A 9,937-nucleotide genomic window follows, 5' to 3' on the forward strand; every position below is an offset into this window, starting at 1 on the left:
AGTGCTATGTTCAGGTTTCTGAGGACTCTCCAGACTGTCTTCCATAGTGGCTTTACCAGCTTGCATTCCCACCAACAGTGGATTAGTGCCCCCTTTTCTCCACATCCTCACCAGCATCTGTTGTTGGTTGATTTCTGTATGTAAGCCAATGTAACCGGAGTGAGGTGGTATCTCATTGTGGTTTTGATCTGCATTTCCCTGATGGCTAGGGATCCTGAGCATTTTTTCATGTGCCTGTTGGCCATTTGGATTTCCTCTTTTGAAAAATGCCTGTTAAGGTCCTTGGCCCATTTTTTTATTGGGTTGTTTTGATTCTGTGGTGTTTTTTGATCATTGTGTAGATTCTAGTTGTTAATCCTTTATCTGTTGTGTAGTTTGCGAATAACGTCTCCCATTCTGTTGGTTGCCTCTTCGCTTTCCTGACTGTTTCCTTTGCTGTTAAGAAACTCTTCAATTTTAGGTAATCCCATTTGTTTATCTTATCTTTGATTACCCGTGCCTTTGGGGTCTTCTCCAGGAATTCTTTGCCTATTCCGATATCTTGAAGGGTTTCCCCTATGCTCTCAATTAGTTTCATGGTGTCGTGGCGCAACTCTAGTTCTTTGATCCATGTTGAGTGGATTTTTGTATAAGGTGTAAGGTAGGGGTCTTGCTTCATACTGTGGCATGTGGACATCCAGTTTTCCCAGCACCATTTGTGGAAGAGGCTGTCCTTGTTCCAGGGGTTGGTTTTAGGTCCTTTGTCAAATATGAGTTGGTTATAGATGTTTGGATTGATCTCCGGTGTTTCTATTCTGTTCCATTGGTCTATCCATCTGCTTTTGTACCAGTACCAGGCTGTTTTGATTATAACTGCCCTGCCCTGTAGTATGCTTTGAAGTCTGGAATTGTGATGCCTCCGGCCTTGTTTTTATTGTAAAGGATTGCTTTAGCTATTCTGGGTCTCCTGTTTCTCCATATGAATTTCAGCATCGTTTTTTCTAGGTCTTTGAAGAATGACTTTGGTATTTTGATTGGTATTGCATTGAACTTGTAAATTGCTTTTGGGAGAATGGACATTTTGATGATATTGATTCTTCCAATCCATGAGCATGGCAGGTTTTTCCATTTTTTTGTGTCGTCTTCTATTTCTTTCTTTAGTGTTTTGTAATTTTCATCATAGAGGTCTTTGACCTCCTTGGTTAAATTTATTCCAAGGCACTTTATTGTTTTTGTGGCTATTGTGAATGGGATTGTTCTTAGTAGTTCTTCCTCGGCCCTGGCATTGTCTGTGTATACAAAGGCTGTTGATTTCTGAGCATTGACTTTGTATCCTGCTACTTTACCAAACTCTTCTATGAGTTTCAGTAGCCTCTTATAGGAGTTTATTGGGTCCTCTATATATAGTATCATGTCATCTGCAAACAGGGATAGTTTGACTTCCTCCTTTCCCATTTGTATCCCTTTAATTTCTTTTTCTTGCCTGATGGCTCTGGCTAAGACTTCTAGGACTATATTGAATAGCAATGGTGAGAGTGGGCATCCCTGTCTGGTGCCAGATCTCAATGGAAATGCCTCCAACTTTTCCCCATTCAATATGATGCTGGCCTTTGGTTTATCATAGATTGCCTTAATTGTGTTGAGGAATGTTCCTTCTAACCCCAATTTGCTTAGGGTTTTCATCATGAAGGGGTGTTGTATTTTGTCAAATGCTTTCTCTGCATCTATTGAGATAACCATATGATTTTTGTTTCTCAATTTGTTAATGTGCTGGATTACGTTGATTGACTTTCAAATATTGAACCATCCCTGCATACCAGGGATAAATCCCACTTGGTCCGGGTGAATGATCTTTCTGATGTGTAGTTGGATTCGGTTTGCCAGAATTTTATTGAGTATTTTTGCATCTATGTTCATCAGGGAGATAGGTCTGTAGTTTTCTTTCTCTGCTGTGTCTTTTCCAGGCTTAGGAATTAAGGTGATATTGGCTTCGTAGAAGGAATTTGGGAGGATTCCCTCTCTTTCAAGCGTTTGGAATAATTTGAGAAGAACTGGGGTTAGCTGTTCTCTAAATGCCTGGAAAATTCGGCAGTGAAGCCATCCGGTCCTGGGCTCTTCTTTTTCAGTAGTGCGTTTATTACTGATTCAATTTCTTCCATGGTTATGGGTCTGTTTAGATTTTCTATATCTTCACGGCTCAGTTTAGGAAGGTGGCATTTGTCCAGGAATCTATCCATTTCTTCCAGGTTCCCCAATTTGTTAGCATACATCTCTTTGTAGTAGTTTCTGATGATTCTATTTATTTCTATTGTGTCAGTTGTTACATTTCCATTACTATCTTTTATTTTACAGATTTGGGTCTTCTCTCTCCTTTTTTTGGTTAGTTGGGCCAATGGTGTGTCAATTTTGTTTATTTTTTCAAAGAACCAGCTCCTGGTTTTGTTGATCTTTTGTATTGTTTTTTTTGGTTTCAATTCTGTTTATTTCTTCTCTGATCTTTAGTATTTCTTTCCTCCTTTTGGATTTGGGCTTGATTTGCTGCTGTTTTTCTAGTTCCTTGAGGTGCATGGAGAGTTCATTTGTTTGGTTCCTTTCCAGCTTCTTGATGTAGGCACTAATTGCTATAAACTTTCCTCTTAGCACTGCTTTTGCTGTGTCCCACAGGTTTTGATAGGTTGTGTTATCATTTTCATTTGTTTCTAGAAATCTTTTGATTTCTCTTTTAATTTCTTCGATGACCCACTGTTCATTTAGGATCATGTTGTCCATTCTCCATATATTTGCATATGGTGTAGAGATTCTTGGGTTGTTGATTTCAAGTTTCACTGCACTATGATCTGAGAAGCTGCATGGTATAGTTTCAATTTTTTTGAACTTGTTGAGGCTCCCTTTATGGCCTAGTATATGGTCAATCCTAGAGAATGTTCCATGTACTGGGGAGAAATACGTGAACTCTGTGTCTGTGGGGTGGAGGGTTCTGAAGATATCTATTAGGTCTATTTGGTCTATGGCATCAATTAGTTCAGTTGTTTCCTTGTTGAATTTCTGTCTGGTTGATCTGTCCATTGGTGAGAGTGGGGTGTTGAAGTCCCCTGTTACTATTGTATTTGAGTCTATATCTCCCTTTAAATCCTTTAGTAATTCTTTCAGGTAGCCAGGCGCCCTGTAATTAGGTGCGTATACATTTATAATAGTAATGTCTTCCTGTTGGATAGATCTTTAATCATTATATAGTGCCCTTCTCTGTCTCTTTTAATAGTTTTTATGTTAAAGTCTATTTTGTCTGATATTAGGATGGCCACACCAGCTCTTTTTTGATTTCCATTAGCTTAGAGTATCTTTTTCCATCCTTTCACTTTCATTCTGCATGCATCTTTGCTGATGAGGTGTGTCTCCTGAAGGCAGCATATAGTTGGATCCTCTTGTTTTATCCAATCCGCTAGTCTGTGCCTCTTTGTCGTGAAATTAAGACCATTCACATTCAATGTGATTACTGTTAAGTACTGTCTTTTTCCCTTCATGTTTCCTGAAACGAGCTGTTTATGTATTTTGAACTTTGTTTGTGGGTTACCCTACATTCGCTTTTTTTTGCAGTGAAGTTCTTGTTTTTGTATTTCTGTGTCTTTTGTATTTGAGCAAGTGTTGTAGGGTTGGACGCGTGGATTCAAATTCTTTCAGTTTCTGTTTGTCGTGGAAGATCTTTATTTCCCCTTCATTCACAAATGATAGCTTTGCAGGATATAGTATTCTAGGTTGGCATTGTTTGTCTTTTAAAACTTGAAATATATCATGCCATTGTCTCCTTGCCTGTAGTGTTTGCGATGAGAAGTCTGGGGTGAGTCTGATTGACTTACCCCTGAATGTGATTTGTCGCTTTTCTCTGGCACATTTTAGGATTTGTTCTTTGTGTGTCACTGAACTGAGTGTTGCCACAATGTGTCGTGGTGAATTTCTCTTCTGGTCTACTCTGTTCGGGGTCCTGGTTATCTGTTGTATTTGTGTGTTGTTATCCAGCTGCCTTTGTTTAAAGTTTTCTGATATTATTTCGTTGAAGACACCGTCTAATCCATTCTCTCTCTTTCCACCCCCTCAGGGACTCCTATTATCCCAACATTACACCATTTGATTGAATCTTGTAGGTCTCCGACCGTGTTTTTTAATTTTTTAATTTCTTCTTCCTGCGATTGAACTGACTGTATTATTTCTGGAATTTTGTCTTCGAATTCTGATATTCGGTCTTCTATTTCATCTGTTCAATTTCCGAGGGATTCCACGGTGTTTTTTATATGGTCAATTGAGTTTTTCAGTTCTAGTATCTCATTCTGGCTTCTCTTTAAGATCTCTAATCCTTGGGCTTGTTTTTCATTCAGTTCTTGACACTGTTTCTCATTATTTCTAAGTATTCTGATTATTAATTTTCTGAATTATTTTTCTGGCATGTTTTCAACTTCTTCTTCTTCTGCCTCTGTTATGGTTGGTTTAGCCTGCTCCATTGGCAAATTTATATTATCTTCTATATTTTTTTGGTTTTTGGTTTTGTTTTTTGGCATTCCGTCTGGGTGATTTTTCGGGTTGATTTCCCTCTACTATAGGCTGCTGTGAGTCTCTACCAATATCCTGTGTAACCAGGCTGCTCTACACAGCCCACAGGTAAACAGACAGGATGGCTGCTCTCTGCCCACTGCAGCTCTGGATTCTGTGCTTTTTCCCTACCAGGAGGCGCTATTCAGTAACTTGAGTAGTCGGGTCTCAGGGCTTCCGGCTGCCCTCCCTCGAGTACCCTCAGCTCCACCTTTGGGCTCCGCCTCCGAAGGTTAGTGTGGAGGCAAAGATAGTTCTCCTTTAAGCCCGAATGTAAACAAACAAAATGGCTGCTTCCCACCCGCTGGAGCTCCGGGGAGGTGCCAAGAGATACTGGCTTACTCAGACTCTCAATTAGTGTCCCTGAATTGTGCACTCTCTCTGCCGGCACTACTCACTCTGTTCCGTTTTCTATTTCCTCCCCCACTCAGTCGTGCACGTCTCAGTGTCCATCCCAGGATGTGTTGGGGGAGGGGCTGCGGCAGCTGTGCCACGGTGCTGGGCGAGCGCCCCGTCACACCTCGGCTTCCAGCGCTGGTGCGTACATGCTCCTGCTGCTGTCCTGATTCTCAGGCATCCGCGTCCTCCTCGCGTGTCCACCCTAACACCCCAGTTTGAGGAAGGGCTTAAAAACTACAAATTTTCATCCCTCTTTGAACCTTCCCTTAGTGGAGCTTCGCTGTGCTCCCTCGCTCTCTATTCCGCCATCTTCCGCTAAGTCCCTATTCAAAGTTTCTATCCGTCAGTGAAGTCAGTGGCAGGGACAGAATCGTAAGAATAGAACCATTTCCTCAAATGCGTTAGAGGAGAGGAAACCCCAATTCCCTAACAGGAAACCAGGGCTTAATGTCCCTTTGCACCTACCCATGACCAGAATATATATTCAGTGCGTTTTGTGCACACCCTGGTGGAGCCGCGCGTCCCTGCAGGGAGGTTTGTGTCTGGGCTCAGCCTGAGGGCCCTCACTGTGTCTCTAGCACAGAAATAGGTGGCCGTGTCCGTGGCTGTCATACTGTTCATTTGAAGATCCACAGTGTTCTGGGCGTTGTCGCTGGAGATGGTGAATCAGCCATTCAACCAGCTCGCGTAGTCTGCGCTACCTCTACCAGCATAAATGATTCCCATACACTCCAGCCCCTTCCCTGGAGCCTGGCGGACCCAGATCATTGCATAGCTACTGAAGTCGAATCCAGAGGCTTTGCAGGAGAGTTTCAGGGATTCCCCCAGGCTGGACCAGGCCTCCCCCGGACTCCTTCAGCTATTCCTGACACTGGACACCTGCAAACACAGACGTCCTGGTCAGGACACTGTCACTCACACTCTCTGTGTCTCTCACTCACGTCCTCTCCCAGACTCAGTGTCCCGCGTTCTCCATCATTACCTTTGAGCACAGCGACCAGAAGAAGCCAGCACAGCCCAGTCTCCATGGTGAGCATCTGTGTTGAGTGCACTCACTGAGTGGACACCTGGGAGTCCTGGGGCTGGAGCTCCTGTGCCAGAGCTGCAGGGTGAGGGCTGGGCTGGTTTTCATGGGCAGAGGGAGGCCCTATTTGCATGTCTGCTCCTATATAGCCAGCCCTGGAGTAGACGTCTCAGACAGGACAGGGCCCAGGGCAGATGTACATGTCCTGTGGGTGTAGGCTATGATAGGATTTGGATCATATGAATTTTTATGTTTTATTGCTTTTTTATAACAGTTGAAGGCAATGACCTTGTTTCCTTTTACTATGTGTGTACCCTTAATATCTAGTGTTAGCAATATCATGTCCTTCATTTTTTAAATAACAATTGTTTCATATCATCTATTGACCTCTCTATCATCTATATGAAAGACATTGGAATAGTGATAGAGAGAAGGGGTGAGAGAAACACAAGTGTAGTGATGGACTGCAAAGATGAAAATGGGAGATTTCTGCCTTTGGATTGACAGCCCCAAACTCCCCAAATGCCTACAACATCTAGGAGTTAGCCTTTCTAAAACCTGGAGCCCAGAACTGTGTCTGTGTTTCCTTTGTCGGTTGTAGGGGCTCTATCGCTATAGCGTCATCTATAGTTTACCACGATGTGTTATCAGGAAAGAGCCCAGCACTCTGATGGGAACTCGGGTGTCCCTAGTGGGGACTTTGCCAATTTTGTCCTAATGCCTGCCGCCCATATTTACACAGATGAAAGACTGCAAGTGGATTCATTTAAGGATACTATGTCTTGTTCCTTATTCATCCATTACCTTATTTGAAAACTGTTCATTAACTCAGAACACTGTGCATGTTAGTGGGGTGTAGTGTGCTATTGGAATCTGTGTATTGCAGAAATGGGCACAGATCAACTCACTGTCACTCACATTTCTACCTCCGTTCCATCACTTTGTGTTGGGAGACCGGATGTCCTCAGTACTGTTTATTTGTGGAACATATCGTGGGTTGTAGTGAACTGAGTCAGCCCACTGTGGTGGGGGCAGAATTATTCCCTGCTTTGAGTGGTGCTTTGTGTCTGGTAGCAGCCGTCTGCTGTTCCCTCTCTTCCCTGTGTCTGGTAATCATGACGCTGAGTTCAGCTCAAGCATTGGATAGAAGTCACTGTGTCACAATTCACCCACAGTCCTGGGTTCAGGTAATGCAGCTGTGTTCACAATAGTTCAGTCTACAATAAAGCCAAATGTGCATAAAACGGTGAATGCAGTCTGTTACATTTGACATGGAATATTATTCAGTGTTAAGAAGGAGGTTGTTCTGTCATTAGGAAATCTTGGGTCAGCCTTGAGCATAATATGCTAACAGAAATAATGCAGGTACATGTGGACACATAGTATTTGATATTAGTTATATATGCAGTCCACAAGCTTTAACTCACAGAGGTAGGGAGTGCAATGGAGATCACTGTCTACCATGACCCAAGTGTTTGTCCCCTTCCAGCTCTGGGGGAAACTGGGGGAAGTTCCAGGCTCCTGGCTTCAGGCTCAGGCATCCCAGCCTTTGCAGCCATTCAGGAAGAAAAGCAGTGAATGGAAACTTCTCTCTCCATCTGTTGGTCTCTTCCTCTCTTGCTATAACACTGCCTTTCAAACTAAATAAATAGATATTAAAATAAATGGAAAATTAATGTTATATATCATTAGGAGCCTATATGCATATGTTGAATAAACACAGAAAACTGAATCCCAAGGGAAGACATCAATTGTTTAAATGCAGTTACTGCCAAGGTGGTGACAGCAGCAGCACTGGAGTTAGCAATGGGATTGCTGCTCCTGCATCAGGATGCTGAGTGCTGTGTCCTAGTTTTGTTCCAGTTTCAGATTCTTGCCTAAGCCCACTCTGGGAGGCCGTAGGTGAAGTTCCAAGAACTCCCACGTTGGAGACCTGGAATGAATTCTAAGTACCTGGCTGTCACCTGTTCCAGCTGAAGCGTTTGTAGCCTCCTGGGAAGTGACCAGGAGTTAGATGATCACTGTCAGTCTCAGTCTTTGTGGTTTTAGATAAAAACGTACATACAAATTTTAAAACAAAATCTATGAATTTTTAAATGTATATTACATCTATAAAATTTAAGAAATGATATAAAAGCAAACATGTAAAATGCCATAAATCTCAGATCATCATATATGTACATTTTAGAAGCACAATGAGATGTCCCATCCTTCATGTTAGAATGAGTATTACCAGACAAGCCAGAGCTGACAATTCTTGTGAAGGAAGAGAGATGACCACTCTGGTTGCACAAGGCTGGAGTCAGGTAAATTAGTAAATCCATTATGGAAAGTCATCAAAAACTGAGACATACAGTTATCACAGGATCTTCAAACAGCATTTTGGGTAGCAGGAATGTGAAATCCCAGGGAGATGTGCATGGGATTCACAGTCTCTATAGAAAATACAACTGCAGTTCCATGTGCAATTAAAGCAGCGTCGTTCACGAGTGTTCACACATATAATCCAGTGAAATTTTCATGGAAGAAGGAATCAATAATGGAAGAAAAGGGCATGGAACAGAGGAGACATTGGAGCAAGGTCAGAGTTTCAGTCCCACAGGATCCACACACTGAGGATCTACTGTACAGCATGGTGACAGCAGTGAAGTGGATATTGGGTCTACGGAATTCCAAAACAGAAGACAACTGACATTCTACCATGGGAACATGTGGATTTTGTGATGAGCATGTCAATAGGAGTGACTTCATAATTCCACTCAATTTGATACATTCGTTTTACAACAATATCATTGTACCTCATATGTCTATATTCAATTATTATTTATCAAACATTTATGACAATGAAATGGCAAAAATGGCAAATCATGAAGATTCAATACTCTGAATACTGGTGTTGTGTTTGCCAATGTTTTATGGAGATGATAAACAAAGGCAGTGCACTCAAGGCTTGGCAGCTGGAACTCAGGAACATGGAACTGCATCAGTGTTCCCACCTTGGTGATAGGGCCTCATAACAGATCCATCATCTGCTGTCTTCCAGGGTGCACTGTCAGTTACAAGTGTGGTTAAGAATGTAAATGTGGGCCAGTGCCGCGGCTCACTAGGCTAATCTGGGTTCTAGTCCCGGTTACGGTGCTGGATTCTGTCCCGGTTGCTCCTCTTCCACTCCAGCTCTCTGGTGCGGCCTGAGAAGACAGTGGAGGATGGCCCAACTGCTTGGGCCCTGCACCCGCATGGGAGACCAGGAGGAAGCACTTGGTTTCTGGCTTTGGATCGGCGCAGCATGCTGGCTGTAGCGGCCATTTTGGTGGAACCAATGGAAGAAAGACTTTTATCTTTGTCTCTCTCTCTCTCTCCCACCGTCTAAATCTGACTGTCAAAAAAAAAAAAAGAATGTAAATACATTCAGTCCAGCACTCTGATATGCAGCCTGAGTGACTCTCTCTCTAAAACTGATGAAAGATTCCAAATGGATTGATGATTCCAGTCAGCGTAGACATGGAGTGAAGAGTAGGGACTCTGGATACATGGTCTCTGAGACTGGATCTTCCTGCAGCTGTGATCCAGCCTCAGGATATTGGTCATCATGCTGGAGCCACAGACACAGCTCCCCGTGATGTGGACTCCAGCCCCAGAGTGCACAGCCACTGTGTGTCCCACTTTCTGCTCTCCCTGAACCACAGCAGGTGCAGGGGGTCCCACAACACGCGACAGAACCAGATCAGCTAGAAGTGCACACTCAACACTTTCCATTCAGTAATGACCTTGACTGCTGATGTCCAGTGCATTTCCCTCCTGAGTTCAGGCAGGGAGCCCACAGGAGGGTCCCAGGACCTAGAGAATGAGGAAGTCCCTGTAGGCTTTCCAGGTGCCTGCAGAAGCTCAGCCTGAGACACAGCTGAGCTGCAAGTACATTCCTGAGTGCTGTGACATTCACACAGGGACCACAGA

This window comes from Oryctolagus cuniculus, chromosome 20 (assembly GCF_051225735.1).
Source record: "Oryctolagus cuniculus isolate XC-2025 breed Fujian yellow rabbit chromosome 20, ASM5122573v1, whole genome shotgun sequence".
In the NCBI taxonomy this organism is placed as follows: Eukaryota; Metazoa; Chordata; class Mammalia; order Lagomorpha; family Leporidae; genus Oryctolagus; species Oryctolagus cuniculus.